This window comes from Struthio camelus, chromosome Z (assembly GCF_040807025.1).
Source record: "Struthio camelus isolate bStrCam1 chromosome Z, bStrCam1.hap1, whole genome shotgun sequence".
NCBI lineage: Eukaryota > Metazoa > Chordata > Aves > Struthioniformes > Struthionidae > Struthio > Struthio camelus.
The window spans coordinates 54,517,612-54,534,597 of NC_090982.1; positions in this window are offsets into that span (position 1 = coordinate 54,517,612).

The following is a 16,986-nucleotide window of genomic DNA, read 5'->3' on the forward strand; positions in this document are numbered from 1 at the left end:
CTATAAGGGTATCCAGCATCTGACTACAATTATGAAGATAAATATTTAATCATGTCATTTGCTCATGAAAAAAAGTAAATGGGATTTCTTTGAAAATGACATTCTTTCCTCCATATTATGTCTAGGAAAACCAAACTTTTATCTCACTTCTGGTCTCATTTCATCTTCTACACCCAAAATGGGCCTTTTTAAGCTCCAGAAAATGGGAAAGATTCACTGTAACTGGTGATAAAGAGGGCCTTCCTGCCAAAGACTTTCAAAGTAATCATCATAACAATGAAAGGTTATGAATATATTTGTTAAAAAGCACATCCTTTCTCATTTTTTCACCTAAGCAGACATCCAGCCACACTTGAACCAAGTCTTCGGTAGATGAATGTTTTGAGCATGCACAGACACAATAATCTGCTAGAGGGCTGGCAAGAACAAAACAGCTTTGAAAGATTAACCAAGAAAACGCATTTCTTTCTGTGTTTCTTTCTTGGCTTTACCCTACTTGAGTCAATGCCATTCAGCATCTACACATTTAGGGGGTAGTTCATCCTGTTTTAAATCCATGCTTTTGATGGGGATAAATGTTTTCATAACACACCACACTCTCCTCATTAACCATAGGAGAAGGCCGGGTCACAGACTCCACGCCTTGCGCTTAGAAAGCTAGTTAGGCGACAGAAATCCCTCTGAAGACATGCTGCTGTTGATGACTCCACATTAAGTTCAGCATTTTTCCACAAAATACAGCCTGAAAAGCTTCAGAGCAAATCGCCCCTCTCTTTCTCTGCATCGCCCTGAAGAGTCATCTCTAAGCAGTTTAATCTCTGTATCCATGTAAGCCACAGTCGTTCTATTAAAATGTCTGCAATTACTGCCAATTACTAATTGCTTTATTAGCAAGGACATGAAACTGTAATGGAAGCAATGAACTCATTTCATGTGAGCAACTGAATATACATCAGTTAATAATTTTTGATTGCTACTAACTCACACAGATTTTTGACCACCGATCTTGAGGTGAAATGTCCTTTTACTGGTTTCATAATCGTTGAAATTGCTATTTAAAAAAAACGTGGCTGATCTGGTTTTCAAAAACCATAAAATTATCAATTCCTTTGATTCAAAAATTATAGATTTCATTATTTGTCAAAAAACTTGCTGATTTTTTTCTACTGCATGATGATATATATAGTCCACCTTCTTTCCAGAAGGCTGCTAATATCAGATACTGTAATCAGCTTTAACTACCAGAATCTCTTTTTCCTAGCTAGGAAAAGATTAGGGATGTGATGTTAGATCCCATACAATGCTGAGATATGTCAGCTCTCAGATCAGATGTTGAAACTGAAGTCTCCATCAAGCGGGCTCAATGCCTGTAGCCATAGAAGTGAGAAGGTCATCTCAGATCTTTTAAAAGTATTGCAACAGTTCATCCACATTTTTATGTATCTTAATCTGTAAAAGTTACAAACTGTCAGGACTGAACAGTAGCTGAAGGCTGTTGACTAGCTTGCTAGATGAAATAAACTTCAGTGTCTCCAACTATAGGACGAATAAATTTTGGCTTCTCAATCTACATAGAAAATATCCTTCCTACTGTTATCATTAATGAAATCCTAATAACCAATAAGTATATCCTACCTTACAAGATTATTATTTCATTTATTCTCAAAAATCCATTGAAAATGAATATTAGAATAAGACTACTATTTGGACATTAAAAAAAAACATATCATGAAGCCATGAAGAGGAGGCTGTGTTCTCCTACTACTTACGGCCCACTCTTCAAATGTGATCCTGGTCTTACCCTCATTGTATCCCAACACGTCACTAGCATTACACTTGCAGAACGTACTCTCCATGAAGAGTAAGTCAGTCAGTCTTAGAGTAAGGCCAAACCGTGTGTTTAGTTCACAGTTGTAGAAAGACATAGTAGTGAAGCAGGGTTTCCATCTTCCAACCTTCCCCTGAGGCATTTACATAATGCTTGTTATAGACTGTAAAATCCTTTGTTCCTATCATTTGTTCAGTGCCATGCTAATATTTCCAGAAATGAACTAATTAAAGTTAAGGGAAGATTCTAGCATCAGAAACAGATTAAGGACTAACCAGAGAAGGCAAAAAACTTTCCCATTGCATTTCTATAGAGGAATATAAGCTGATTCTCTGTCCAGTGGTAGTATAACTTACCCTTGCAGATCTACCAGCTGTGTATGCAACTGATCTTCATCTTTCATATGCTCATTGGTCACAGAGAGAAAAGTGCAGAGAATGTTTTAACAAAATTACATTTCTGAAGACAGACACTTTGAGGAATGCCATTGATATGCGTCAGCATCACAATTCCAAAGCCAGAAAAGCATGGGACATTCCTCGAATGGATGTCATTCCCTAACGCATTTGCTCAATAGAAATAAGATATAATAGAGGATACAAGATATAATAGAGGTCACTAAGTTTTCAAAGCATTTTCTCCTTTAACCTGATAAATACAGTATTCCTACATACCGTGTTTCCTGAATGAGAATCAGCAGTACTTGACAGCAGCATTTGTAGAAGAAAGGCTCTAGATTTATTTTTAAATTTGAGGAACTTTAATGTTGAATATTTAATGCTGAATATTTCTTTTCTTAATCTAAAATGTTACATAGCAATTTTATCCCCCCTCACAAATGCTGGAATGCAAAATGATCAGTCTGCTTGTCAGTGCGGGACATCTTTTTAAACTACATTTGTCTTTCTTGGTTTAAATTAGTTCACAAGCTACAGAGACATGTCAGAAGACAGACAGCAACAATATAAAAGAGCCAACAAAAACATTTCTTCAAAAGAATTTTACATCACTTCGGGATAATAGGGAAACATCCTGTCCTACAACTATCTAATCATAGATAGATACAGATCAAGGTATTGGGAGGAAAGTCACTGGAATTTTCTGATTATTTAATATCTGTTTTTATATTGGTTACAGTCCTGGAATCTTAGCAAGAATATCTTGAGAATGGTGGTATTACAGGGCATTAAAGCTGCAACTACCTTCTTCTGGAAACCTGTATATGCCCACTTCTTCCTGATTTTATTAATTGAGTTTTCTATTCTTGGACAGAGCCAGAAGTGACTGAAGATAAAACAAGTGGTAAAATATGCCATTGAATAAACATTTGGACTTAAATTGCTCCAGGATGGCTGAACATTCAAATCTGTGCTGTATTAGGATTCAGACTTGGATAATCATAAAAGAGACAGTATTCTAGGGGAGTAGAACTATATGGCTGTGTTTTTCTTATACTCCTTGGACTAGTCCACTATGGCCATTTGTGTATTTAGGTCCTAATGATGTAAGGCTCCACCATTCCTGGGCAAGTACTACAGCATATATCCTTGTCTTGAGATCTCAGGAAAGGTGTGAGGAAGGGAATAACTACTGCTTGGACTTCGCACAGTAAAGCCCTCCCTTCATCCTCTGTGTGGGAGTAAGTGTGTAAGTGAGCAACAGAGAAAGAAGCGTCTAGAAATGGTTTAATCCAATAGAAATGGCAACCTTTTGCCTCACAAAACAGAAGCTACAAAGGAATTAGGACTGTGAGAACTGATTCTCAATCCCTTGTATAAGGGGTATTTTTTTCACTTGAATAGCTGTACCACTGCCAGGGGTTGTAACTCAAAAGGTCTGTGTATGCCTGTGAATAAAAATATTTCCAGGACAGCTTGTGAGGTGGTGCTGCTTAAACATCATTTCTTGCTCAAAGCTGTGCCTGAAGTTGCAACCTAGCCTTTAATTTGATTATAATATATTTTGCCAATTAGACCCAGTCCAGCAAAGCACTGAAGCGCATGAATAGCCCCAGTGAAGCCAATACACCTACTCACATACTTAAAATTGAGCATGTTCTCAAGTATTTTTGTGGAAAAAGGTGCATATTTAAAAATATAACTTTATTAACTTTTTCATCACCATCAGTGACAGGACTTCAAAGCTCTTCTTGGGCTCGTCCATAAAGGACAGGAAAATATTAGCGTTTCTGGTGTACATTTGTGCCGAAGTATTTGAGGCGATAATCTTATTCCATTCAGCAGTTAAACATTATTGTGCGCATCAAAACAAAATTGTAATCCTAGGAGTGGGTGTCACGTAAAAATGCCACGTTAAAGGAATACTACGGTGATTAGCTGTAATACTTTTGCTAGCTCAACAAATATTTGCTTAGAGAAACATTATGTAGCAGAAATTTAGTAACTGGTCTACAAGGAGATGCAATCCAATATCCAGTGCTCAGCTCATCTGTAGAGCTCTTTCAGGTTTTAATTTAAGATTCTGTTCCTATATTTGCAAATAACAATGGGATGCATTTTAGAAGTTCGTGTATAAGTTCTCCTCCTGCAGTCCTTTATAGATCTCACTCATTGCTGAAATAAGCCACTTACAGAGCAGGACATAATAAATGTCAAAAACTAGAAAACCCTCGAACAGAGGAAGTAAAAAAAATACCATTGGACAATGGTTTATTTTTGTATTTGTTTTATAGAAGAACTGTATAAAGCCCAATGATATCATCAGAATTCTCATGTTCTGGAAAAGTAAATGAGAATCACACCAAGTCTAATATATACAGTTGAAGGTGGAAGGAATTCTGTAGGTAACTCCAGTCTTCCTGGCATTTGCACTAGGAATATTTCTCCTATGGAATTGCAGAGAACTCACTTTATTACAGATGGCAAGAGTAATTACACTCTTCACACCATCGCGGGACAGTTATTCAGCACTGAATTCAAAGAAACGTTGGCAACTAATAAATGAATCACCAACACGATTTTCTGTAGCATTGGAGGGTATCTCATGAATGTTTCCCATCTATGTATTGACAAAGCCCATATGAGGTAGCTTATGATGTCTAATGAATTCCTAACCTGAAATGATTCAGCAGTCAAAAATATTAATACCCTTTTTTGACAAAAAGATAGTATTTTTTTACAATTGAAAACAGATACATTAACTGAATAAATATATTAACTGAACTCAGAAACTTTATGCAGAAGAAGAAACATTTGTTGATATGTTCACTGTCTTAATTAGGAATGCATATAATTACATATACTTCACAAAGTACATGTTTACAGCTAAGCTTTCTCTACATTGATTGTGACATTAACTTACTATGTTCAACTCTGGTATTCAGGCTATATGCTAATTTGGCAGTAGTGATGTGCTGAGATTGAAATACCCATGGTTCTGAAGTGCTGGTAGATATAAAATATCTCCTTAATTAGGCTACACCTACTAATTGGCCACAAAATTCAGACTGGATATTTACCTCACCATTTACCACACTAAAGAACTCTTTGCTGTTATGTATCTTAAAAAATTTATGATTAGTGTCAGCAAATTATATACAAATATAAAAAGCATTTGTGAAATAAAAAAAACAATGGCTATAAACTGCTTAATCCCTGACTCAAACATATATGATGGCTATATGAAAATGGAAATACAAGACTGAAAAGAGATAACATCAACAGGAAGAGCTGCTATGCGTAAGGTTCAAGCAAGACAACCTCACCTGGGATAAAAAACTGGGACTCCCTTTAATCCACCTTAAGTAAAGCATCTGACATATAATGGAGATGGATTGCTACATCTCATAAATCTGGCACTTAAATGTTACTAGTTATGACTACCACTGACAGTAAGATTTAGTTTTGCATATCATCCCCCAGTGGCTAAATAACTACTGGTTCAGTTCATCTTCGTTATTATTGCTGTCTTCCACTTTGCCCTTTCAAAATCAGAAGGAACTAGGAATATGTTTTCAGATTGATTTTTAGGGATATATTTGCAACAGTGAAAGTTTCCAGATTCACCTCTATTGTGTAGACAACCTCGTAATCCCTGGACTGTTCTGAAAGACTTACGGGCTTTTCAGAGCAGGGAAGGTGGTTGGTAAGGGGTTAAAAAAAAGATAATAGACTGCAGTGCTAACGCTGATACAAATTTTTGTATCTCCCTTGAATGTACACCTAACATTGGTATCACATATATATTTATGTAAAACATAAAGTAATCATACATTCTTTTCCTTTCTACAGAGTTCATCTTAAAAACAGATTCAGGATGGATTTTAATGCCTATAAATAGCTAAGACATTCAGCAGTAGCTAGAAAAAAGTACTGTATGTCAACAGGCTTAAACAAAGTACATCAATCCAGGCTGGTAGCATATTTTACTATGGTATTGTGGATCTTTAGATGTGACAGGTGACAAAATGGATAGTGATACTCATGTAATCTTGAGAACTATTTCCGAAAGTATATTATTACTGGTATCCTCAAACAGATCAAAACGTAGATTCCCAGAACTGAAAGATATGAAAGATATGCAAGATATACTGCTATGAGATATGAGAAAAAGGTGGTATTTTCTCAATCTCAATGACCTATGAAAAGCTCCTCTGCGCATAAAGCCTGAATCAACATTTTATGGTTCAAAATAAATGCACACTGCAGCCTAAAAATATAAGAGAAGAAAAGAATAAATGCACCAATATCAGTTGAAACATTTGGGCATAACCTCTGCTGCTAGGGCATCCTACATAGATACTTGCACAGGTGCCTGTATGCATGTTCACACACATGCACACATTTTCACATCTATAGAGGGCATGACAATTCACTTTCAGTACAGTTAGGTCAAATACAGACAGAGGTTATTGTACTTCATAAGAAAACTGAAGTTTAGTAATTACTCTTAACTGGAAATTCCTAGAAGAGAATTAACATCTGATGAATGATATATTGGAAGAGTTTTTAGATTTTACCAGTAGCAGGTGAATCTAGTCTATCTAGTAGACTAGACACATAGTTGCCTACTTTTTAAAAGCTAGACTAGATAGAATAGATAGACTTTTTAAAAGTAGGCAACTAAGTTTTATCAAGTCAAGTTATCTTGACTAAAAATAGTATTTTATGATGGGCCTGGAAGTTTGTGTGTCACAAAAAAGTCATTTCAAGCACATAGTTCATTTTTCAGATGAAAAAGCACGTTTCCTTAAGCTACTCAAAAGTCAATGATATTAAAGCATGTTGTTTAAATTAAGCACCTGACCAAGCACTGTTCTGAATAAAAGTTTCACAACTTGTGCAATTTTTTCATCTATGTTCTGGCTAAGTTCATGGACTTGTCCCCAAAACACTTCATTATCACTGTTTATGTTGATGTTGACAATAATAGGGTCAGTGCAAGATTTTTGCTATTCTGCCCTGCCGTCCCTCCTTTTAACTGGCCTCATCTTTTATCCTGACAGCTATAGAATTTAAAATTGGGGAAACGTTCTTCCATAGTAGTTACCTGAACAGACACAGCAACCTCATGCGTTAGACTAGGCCTTCCGCCTGGGCAAGGGCTGATTCTTACAGCACCTGAAACCATACTTCTAACTAAAGTACCATTCTTTCACCTTCCTTCCATCATTTTGGCAGGGGTAATAAAATTTTTCCTTTCTGACACAGTCACTTTTGTACTCTCATCCTGGTATAGATTGCTTACTTGTTGGGACCAGAAAAGGAGTCAGATATGCAGTTTGACTGACTCAGATCAATTCTTACATTTTCTATATGAAGAATACATGAAAACAGGTCACTTAACAACAGATTATTAATTATAGCATTAGAAATACTATAGGTGGAAATATAATTTATGTAATTCTGTAAGTCAACAGAAAAGTTACAAAAGTTTTGCAGTTTTTAGCTGTGTCAAACATAGTTATGATTCCCACATGATTTCCGCTCTTAAAAAGAAGCGACTATGATGAAAAAACATCTTCCCCGTGTGCTGTTATTAATTTCTTACGATGACTTCACTATTAGGTAGAAAGGCCTATATGCCAAAATAAAATCCTACACTTTTGAATTAAGAGTGGGCTTCTAGAGTTCAAATGCCACATTAAATACTAATAAGATGATAAGAATTGGGCATTTTGAGCTTCTTGACCCCTTGAGCTAAGTCCATTTGCACTTATGCTTCAACCCTGTTCAACGAGAGATGGACAGACTTCCCCATGAAGTTTAGCTCTTATGGGATCTTGTTTCCTCTGAGTAGGTTTACCCTTTCAGAGAACTTGTATGTTCATTTTAATTAGCACATATTTCTTGCTTAAAATCATAAGACAAAAAGAAAATTGTGCAAATCTTTTTCCATTTCTTCACTTTTGCAAATGATCTTCCCTTTCAAAATATTTAGCTGGGACACTTGGACAGGAACATAACCGTAGGTTAAAAAATAATTGTGCCAAATGTAACTCTCTTGGATGTCATTTGCACTAGGGAAGCTACAGAAATTTGGAGTCTAATTTACCTACATTTCTCCAGTATTCAAAGAGTAATTCTTTATTTAAGAATGAGGAAAAAAAAGTGGATGTTTCTTATAGTACTACTCAGTACAGTGCTAACAAACATATTAAAACCCCAAGCCTCACTAAAACAGTCAGCTTATTTGTCAAGGAAATGAATGGGAAAGCCTTTTGCTTTCTACAGTTCCGAAAATAGGATTTATTTACACACTCCATGGAAACTGTATCCTCTAAAACTGCATCCTAACTACAAATATGCACACATCTATTCAGCATCTTGCCAAAGAGACTAAAATGACATTAAAAAAAGTGAAAGAATGCTAAGCTTGTGAAGTCAAACATTCAAAATTTACTAAATGCCAGAATTCAAATTGCCCAGGCAACCTTATTTCTGACAACATATGATGAAAGCTTTAATTACAGTGTCATCTGCACATCTGACCCCTTCCTTGATTTCTCTGAATTCAGTCCCAGAGGTGCAAGGACTCTTGCCTTCTACTTTGCAAAAGGTAGGACCCTGAAACTTTTTGTGCGAGGATCAGAGTCCTGGGTACACGGTCCTGGGCAGCAGTTTCAGATCAGCAATGATACCCCTCAGCAACCCTGCGTGGCCCTTGTGTCCACCTGGGCTCCAGCCTTCCTCCAATTATTTCCTTTAGGAGCAATGACTGGTGGTGCTATAGTTGGCCTTTTTCATGTTGGCAAAGCAGTGGCATCTTTTTCAAGCCTTGGGACTTTTTTTTCTCATTGGTATGCTTTTTGTTTAAGATCTGTACATCCACAAAATAGTCATATTTATGTCTACCCTATTGTTTCTTAAATAAAAATAGAGGAAGGCTCTTATTTTTCAGATTACCCTAGTCTGTGGACATTCAAGTGAGTCATTTCTTTCTCTCTACCCAGCTACTTCTTTACTGAGAGAGTGTGTAATATACGTTTACCCTTTCTGGATTCTTCCAGCACCTCCACCCGCTTCTTCTCTGGGCTAAGCACCTCCTAGCGAATTTGTTTGGTGAGCTCAGTGTGCCGAGAGCCTTAGTTGACTTAGAGAGTCAGAGAATAGTCTCTGTACTGCTTCCCAAGTGCTTGTATGCAGGAATCAACTTTATTAACCATCACATGCATGCACAAGCAACACAACTTTTGTGAAAAAGCAGTTTTCAGAAACTTTTTAAAGGCAACTACAGATCTGTCAAGTTTACCAGTCATATTTTCCACAAGCCTTTTGCCCTACCGAGTTAATAAAATGGATCGTGTTCAATGGATGGGTAACTACTCAATATTTCATTTACTTTTCTCATTCTATTATTTGCCTTAGTCCTTATTTATTGCAAATGACAGAAACCCTGAGCTGATTAGAAAGTTATTAATTTGATAGTGTCCTCTGGAACATTTCTCAGAATAGCTTCTGAGTGAATCTCAGATATTAATGAATGTATTTTCATAATGTACACTAAAATTATAGACATACAGAGTTTATGGGCCAGAAAAAATTGAAGTATCCTCTATCATTTACAGGTGACTGTATTCAGACTCTGTGCAGAGTAGCTGGATGTACGTTCTCATCAGAATAAAATATCTGTTTGCATTGGAGAATATCCATTTTGGATAAAACATTCAGAGAATTTAGCTGCCAACTTGCCAGATCTGTACTGAGCATATACCACATCTGATTTTTATTATTTTCATTATTTTATTTTTATGTAGTTTTAAAGATATTTATTTGCATTAATTTGACCAAATATGCACGGACTGTCATGAACATTTCCAAATGCACACCTCTGATACCTTCCAAATTTCAAGTTGTCCTTCAAGCAAAGGAATATATAAATTTTTTGACATGATATGATCAAATCCATATATTTCTCAATCTATGTTCTTGGCAACAGCCAAACCTCTTAAACTCTGAAAAATAGAAGGCAGAAGCAAATATCTTACTACAAGTAAAATTTCAGACTGATCAATTAAAAAAAATTGAAAGGAAAATATTGAAATTAAAAAAAGAAAATAGGATGCTATCAGAGAAAGAACTAAGAAACCTTTTTAAAGTAGTTACCATCAAATCTGTAGTGCAAGTATCATAATACTTCAGTTAATTTTCACACTGACAACCCCTCCTATTTTTCTTTCATTTACATGACAGAAAACAAAGATAAAAATATGAAAAGTTGATAAATTTTCTAATTTGTGATATAAAGTACATTGAACAGGTAGAAAACATTCCTTATTGCACTGGCCAAAACAAAACATGTTTAATCTTCTTTTAAACCTCCCTTTGTGTTCAGCGAAAAAAAGAAATCTATTGGTAATGTTTCTCACCTTCAGTATTTGTCATGAAGAACAATGGACACGCTTTCTTCTTGTGCTTCCTACCAGGATCCAGAGAAACCAGTGCTCAGACCAGAAGACCAAATTAATCACATGCTAGTCACGTGTATCTGTTTAAAAAAGAACACACACCATTTTCATATGTGTATTACTTAATCATCCTTAATCATTTTATGACTCTGACAGCAAATTACTTATTATGTGAGGGGAAAAGCACAGAGTATCCAGGCACCAGGTATCTCTTGATAAATATTGACTTTTTAATTATGAAAATTGTATCTTCATATTCTCCCAGGACAGCAAACAGAGAGACTAAATCCTAGCTTCAGAAACAGTAGGGGACAATCAAGTCTGGCATCGTTTCCCCATCATGTTTCTATATTGTTTCTGTGCTATCCCCAGAAACCCCATCCACACAGAGATGAATCCAAACATACTCAGCATCTGCTTCGGATAGCAGGCAGTGTCCCTTTTCATACACCTGTGGAACTGAGGATCAATAACACTCATCTATGGGAGGAAAAGAGCAAGTAGCTAGAGATGGCCACTGCTGCAGGGACTACACAGTAATCTGCACCTCCCTCTGCTAGCAGCTCTGCAAGGAGAGAGCCTGCTCTTCTTGGGCTACTCACTGCTTCCGCATCCCAGGGAGGTCTTTCCTCCCCTGCCTTCCCAGGATCGCAGTCCTGCCCCTCGCCTTTTCCGTTGGGAAGGAGGTGCTGGGAAGAGATGGGTAGGAACAGGAGGAAAGAAATAACTCTGAGGGCACAGGGGTAGAGGAAGGGGGGACTGAATCTGCAAGTGCCAGGGTTTAAAAAAAAAAAGAAAAAGTTTGGCAGTCTAGTACTCTACAGGGGTGACAAAAGAGAAAGGCTAGGGGTAAGCTTAAAGGGAGCTGCCTCTATGTCCGCACACAGCTCTTGATCTCCTTCCTCTCCAAATCACTCTGCGCTCTTATGACACCTAGAGCTTCCTGACTCCATTTCCCCCCCTTGCCCTCCCACAAAGCTGAAACCCAACCTTCCCAGCCCACTTTTCACCCAAACACAGACTGCCCTGCCTACCTGATAACGTGGGTCTCCTGAACTGATTCTGCACACAAGAGTAACAACCCAGGCTGCTCTGTGTAGAAGCTGCATATGTATGAAATAACCTAATTGAAAAGGTGAGGGTTTCCAATTCGATAATCATACGGTGGTGACAAATACTGCTTTCTTGAAAACAGAGACAAGTTTAACCTTACCCCTCACTGGTCCATGGAAGCTAAAGGTCACCATTTTAGCAACTGGATGTCGCATCTCATACGTTGGCCTATGGGAAAAGGTAATTAAATTATATGGTGCGGAAATAGATCCTCTTAGACATAATTGCAGTGCCTCCAAATGAAGCAAGCAGAGAGAATACAGCAATTCTGGGCAGAATCAGTGTGATTTCTGTTTTTATACACAGCAACTAACTCAGAGGCAAAGGCCCATGAACTTACAACACTTTGTGTTGTGCTTTCTTGTCTCTGAATCTCAGCATTTAATCCACAGATTCTTCTTATTGTACAGACTACATTCTGAAATGAAAATCTCCTCATGTATAAACATCATTTTAATTCAACTCAGTTGCTTGTGATAATCTTATGGACAATATTCATCAGACGATGGTTTCATCCATTATCTATTTCTGTCTATGGGAGGCACTGAAATACACATGAAAAGTATGCAAAATTTGTTTTGAATGATTGAATCTAAAAAGGGGGGGATTGCGAAGAACAGACATCTTTTTAGTCATGGTTTTCACTGAACTGTATCTGTTCAAATTCCCGAAGCCTGATGTCTTCCCAGTTGGTGGTGAATTTTTTTTAGCAATGATCTGAATTCAACAGAGCTAATTTCATTAAGACATTTAGAATTTATTCCTTAAATTATTTAAATATTCTTCATGTGAAAACATGCCAAAAATAAAACTGGAAAAAAAGGAGGAAATTAAAAAGGAAAAACTATAAAAGAGGTTGTGAAAACATTAGTTATCTATACTTTGTAAGTACAAGTATTAAACTTATTATCATATCTTTATATTGCCTAAGAAGTTTCAGATTTATGAGTACTATAGTTATGTGAACTGAGACAGCTGCATTTTTAAGAGCACATAATAATATATCACGTTAAAACACGTAACTTCATGTTCTGGCTTCAAAAAAAAAAAAAAATCTTTCATTAGCTTGCTTTTGTTCAGTTAGCATAGGCCAGCCTTTTTCCAAGGATGTTTCCTAGAACTCTTGAGAACTGTTTTAACACAGCTAATAAAAATCCTTAGCCTGCCTGGAAACTGAGAGATGTGGAATTAAGTTAAAGATTATTCTCCTACCAGAGCTTCAGCAGTCTCTTCAGTCTCTTTTGTAATATACTATAAGGATATCATAAATGAGAGCTTTTTTTTTTTCCTGCCAGATACTACCACCACCAGCAGCAGGCAACATGAGTACCACTATTAGATATAGAAAAACAGACACAGAAATATCTCCTGCCAGGTTATCTACTGCTTTGAAATGGCTGGCGTATCACTAGCTGTACGTCGACCGCAGTTTAAGAACTTCTGGTACATTGATGCAAACCAAGCGATGTGCTGACAGGCTAAAGCTTTTTTATGTATTGACAGCAAGAATGTTAAACAAGATATTAAGCTATACAGGAGATAATATTGGATGGCTTTCTTGTAACAAAAACACCATGTACTTCACTGTATGTAGGATTTAAATAGTGCAGCAATGCCCACATTTTTCTGAGTCACACTAGCTCTAAATTCTGTAGCAAATTCAAGTGAATTAAGCTTTTTAAGATTTTCATTAACTTAAATGTGACAATGAGTGAAAAAATTATGCAATAGACACTTGCAAGGCTACAAAATAGAAGTTGCTAGGGGTGAAGATTCTGAAATGTCATAGCAGTGTGGGAGAAAGTTGAGACTTCTGCTGACTAAAAAGAGCTAAGGGAATTTGGAACTTAAAAATGAGATGACTCGATGTCTTTAGCCCTCGCACAGAGGCACGCTATCATCTTTCAGCGCCTGCACAGGAATATGTAGAAAAAAACATAACATTTGGGGGCATTATATTCTCACTTTGTCAACAACTACCTTCTCTTATGTCTTGCATATATCATTTCTAGTTAGAAACGCCATCCTATTACTGATATCTCAATACACTGTAGTCACCCTATGAACATACACATCTGTTGATATTAAAGAACACAGAAGTACATAGGAGGCCCTCAATCACCAATTCCAGTCTCCCCCTGTCATAAGCAAACAAACCATAAAATCACTTTCATTAATTGATCTAGCTGCAGCAGGCACTAATTAGATTTTCGGCTCCTATTAAATTCAGCAGCAGTGATGAAGAATATAGTTGAATATTTCAGCTAAAATTGTTAATCTTGACATTCAAATATTCATCATTAAGCTTCAGAGTTAGCAGCCTATTCATAAAAGGGAATTCAAGTTCTATCTTTATATCTGTTGATAGAAAAGTCCTTTCATTTCTTTGCTTCCTATTTAGGTTTGGAAGGGTCTCCCTGTAGTCATAAAGCCTGGAAAAACATGGCTGCTTAAAACAGAAAATTTAACTCATTATCAGTGATGCCCAGTAAATGACTAGAGAATATACAGAGCTAGTGCTTTCTATAGGTGGCTTATTTATGAACTTTCAGTAAAAGGATCTGATCCTATAGAAATTAAGCCATGAGGCAAAACTACTACTCAGAAAGTTATACATGGAAAATGCTACTAAGAAAGGAAACAAGCCATTTTCCTCAGTGATTAGAAACAATTCCTTTATTGCTTGTTTTTCTTTGCAGCAGACCAGTCTTGGTTTTTATTTGCATATTTTTTCTTTGATGCAATAGATATTGATAGTATAAGAGCTTCAGAGCTTTTTTGCATTTGTTCTTATTCCAGCTGCTTTGCAATTTTTAGTTATTTCAATCATTGATGTTTAATGGTACGTATATTTAAAGTCCGGGTTAAATTAAGGTCATTGGTAACTAATCTGAATAAATAACCTCCGGTTATAGCCTAACTGACTCAGAGAGAGATTGTGAAGTCCATTGCCATACTGAGAGATGCATTAATACACTGTAGCTCTAGGGATACGTCCACATTGCAGTTACGCAAGTGTCTGCAACATAACGTAGAGATACTCAAATTAACAAACTAGCTTGAGGTAATACTAGAAGTCTAATTGCTGTAATACTGTTCTTGTGTGGGCTCATTTACCTTACTTTCACTGTGATTGCATTGCATGCTTACTCTGAGTATTCTTTCACTTCCCTTTTGTACAATGATATTGAGGAGTAGATTAAATAATCATGTGTATTTCCTGTTTATCTTGATTGAAATTCTGAGGTCTACAAAAAAATCATTTTACCCTATGAGCGCTCCAGGGTATTACTGGAATACTCCTCGCCATCTTTCGTATCTCAGAACTTAGCGCAGAAGTGACCCGCTCCACATTACATAGCCTGTGAGTAGCTGTCTGAAGGGTTAACGAACTGTGGAAATCTGTTTTCTATAGGTAGGTTCATCATTACAATTCAGAATGCTGGAATAAAAGCTCCTGATTAAATGTACTATTGCCACAAACTGCCCCTGAGATACAGGGCGGCGGGCAGATGCCATATAGGTTCTACAGGAAACATGGACCTATTAGTTATTAAAAATGAAGTGAAAGTTTGCTGTAGTGGTTTTGGTGGCATCAACATTTATTATTTCATTAGCTTTTTATCAGCTGTTTTGCAACATTTAATAAAACTTGTCTTATTTGTCTATACAAAGCTTATCTAATATGAAACTAATTTCATTTCTTATCCTGCATTTAGCCATAGCTACTCTGAAAACAGTAGAGAATGTCCCTACGGCTATTTGAAAAAAGTCCAGTCAACAAGAGCTCAGCATATTTTTACAGGGCTGTCAGATAAATCTCTCTATGGAAGTTGCCATGCTCACAGAAATTCAATAGAACACAGCTTGGTAGCATACACCACATGAAGTCTTCCTGAGGATTAAACCCTTTTCTAGTTAAAATGTAAAGTTAGTTTTAGAAAATATGCAAAAGTGATTATTTGAAAAAAAATTACAGGATCAAGAAGAATCAAATTATATTGGTCAACAAGTAGAGATTACGTTTCTTTTAAGTAAGTACCTTATATTGCTTATACATGAACAGAGGATCATGCGAAAAAGGAAGGGAATTTCAACTATTAATGATTAAAAGAAATCAGTATTTTGTGAGCACAGTTGTATTTATGCATTTATTTTAATGCTTGTAAAAGTGCATTTTAATATGAAGCTCATGCATCTGTATTTTGGATTATGTTTTCAAACATGAGTACAAAGACGTGCCTTAAAACTGCGCTCACTGGCTGCACCGTTTAAAGGGGAAATCCGTGCAATTGCAAAATCAAGTAACTACATATGCAAGTAGGTCATAAACAATCCCAACATATACACCTTCATGCAAAGGCTTACGTATTTTGTAGATGTGCCTTTTTGCCCCATTAAATATATTTTCATTGTGCTTATGCAAGCAGATGTTTAATTACCCATAGATCTGCCCCATTCATATATAACTGATAATACTGACTTACAATGTGGTAAGGAGCTAAGAAAAGACACTTATTTCTAAATAATGTAGTACACGTGGTGCATGCTGCTGCACAGAGCACTGACAGGTAAGGTAAACAATGCAAGAATACATATCATTCACCATATCACAACAATGTTTTTAAAGAATAGTTTTTTGGTTTCAGTTACCTTTAACAGTAGTTACCTTTAACAATATCGTTTTAGAGACTGATACTTCAACACCACGGATCGGCATTAAAAGAGCACAGTTTAGCAATCAATTACCTTACCTACAACATTCCTGAGCCTTCATTCTACACCATTCTGGTTTACTGACCGTACAGCTGCAAAAATGCTAATTTATCTCATCCATTTGGGATTGGATTGGCCTAGATAAAAGTTGGATTAAACTCCTAGTTTTCAATATCCTGATAAACACAGTTCTGGCCACGGTAGTAAGTATTTGGGCATCCACTTCTGCATTTGCTTAGTCTCAGATCTGAACGCTCTCAATTTCTTTGAGGGCCTTGCTGGTCAACGTGAACTTGGAAGCTCTGTCGGGTTATGATTTGTTATCCAAGCTGCAGAACCTAGTGCTACGGCACTCTCAACAGTCCTGGCTCCAGTGTGTCCTGGGAGTAGGATAGATAGTGACAGTGAGAAAGGAAGCAGTGCCACTTCTTCCAGAAGCGCATCTTTCTTTCAAAAGGAATAA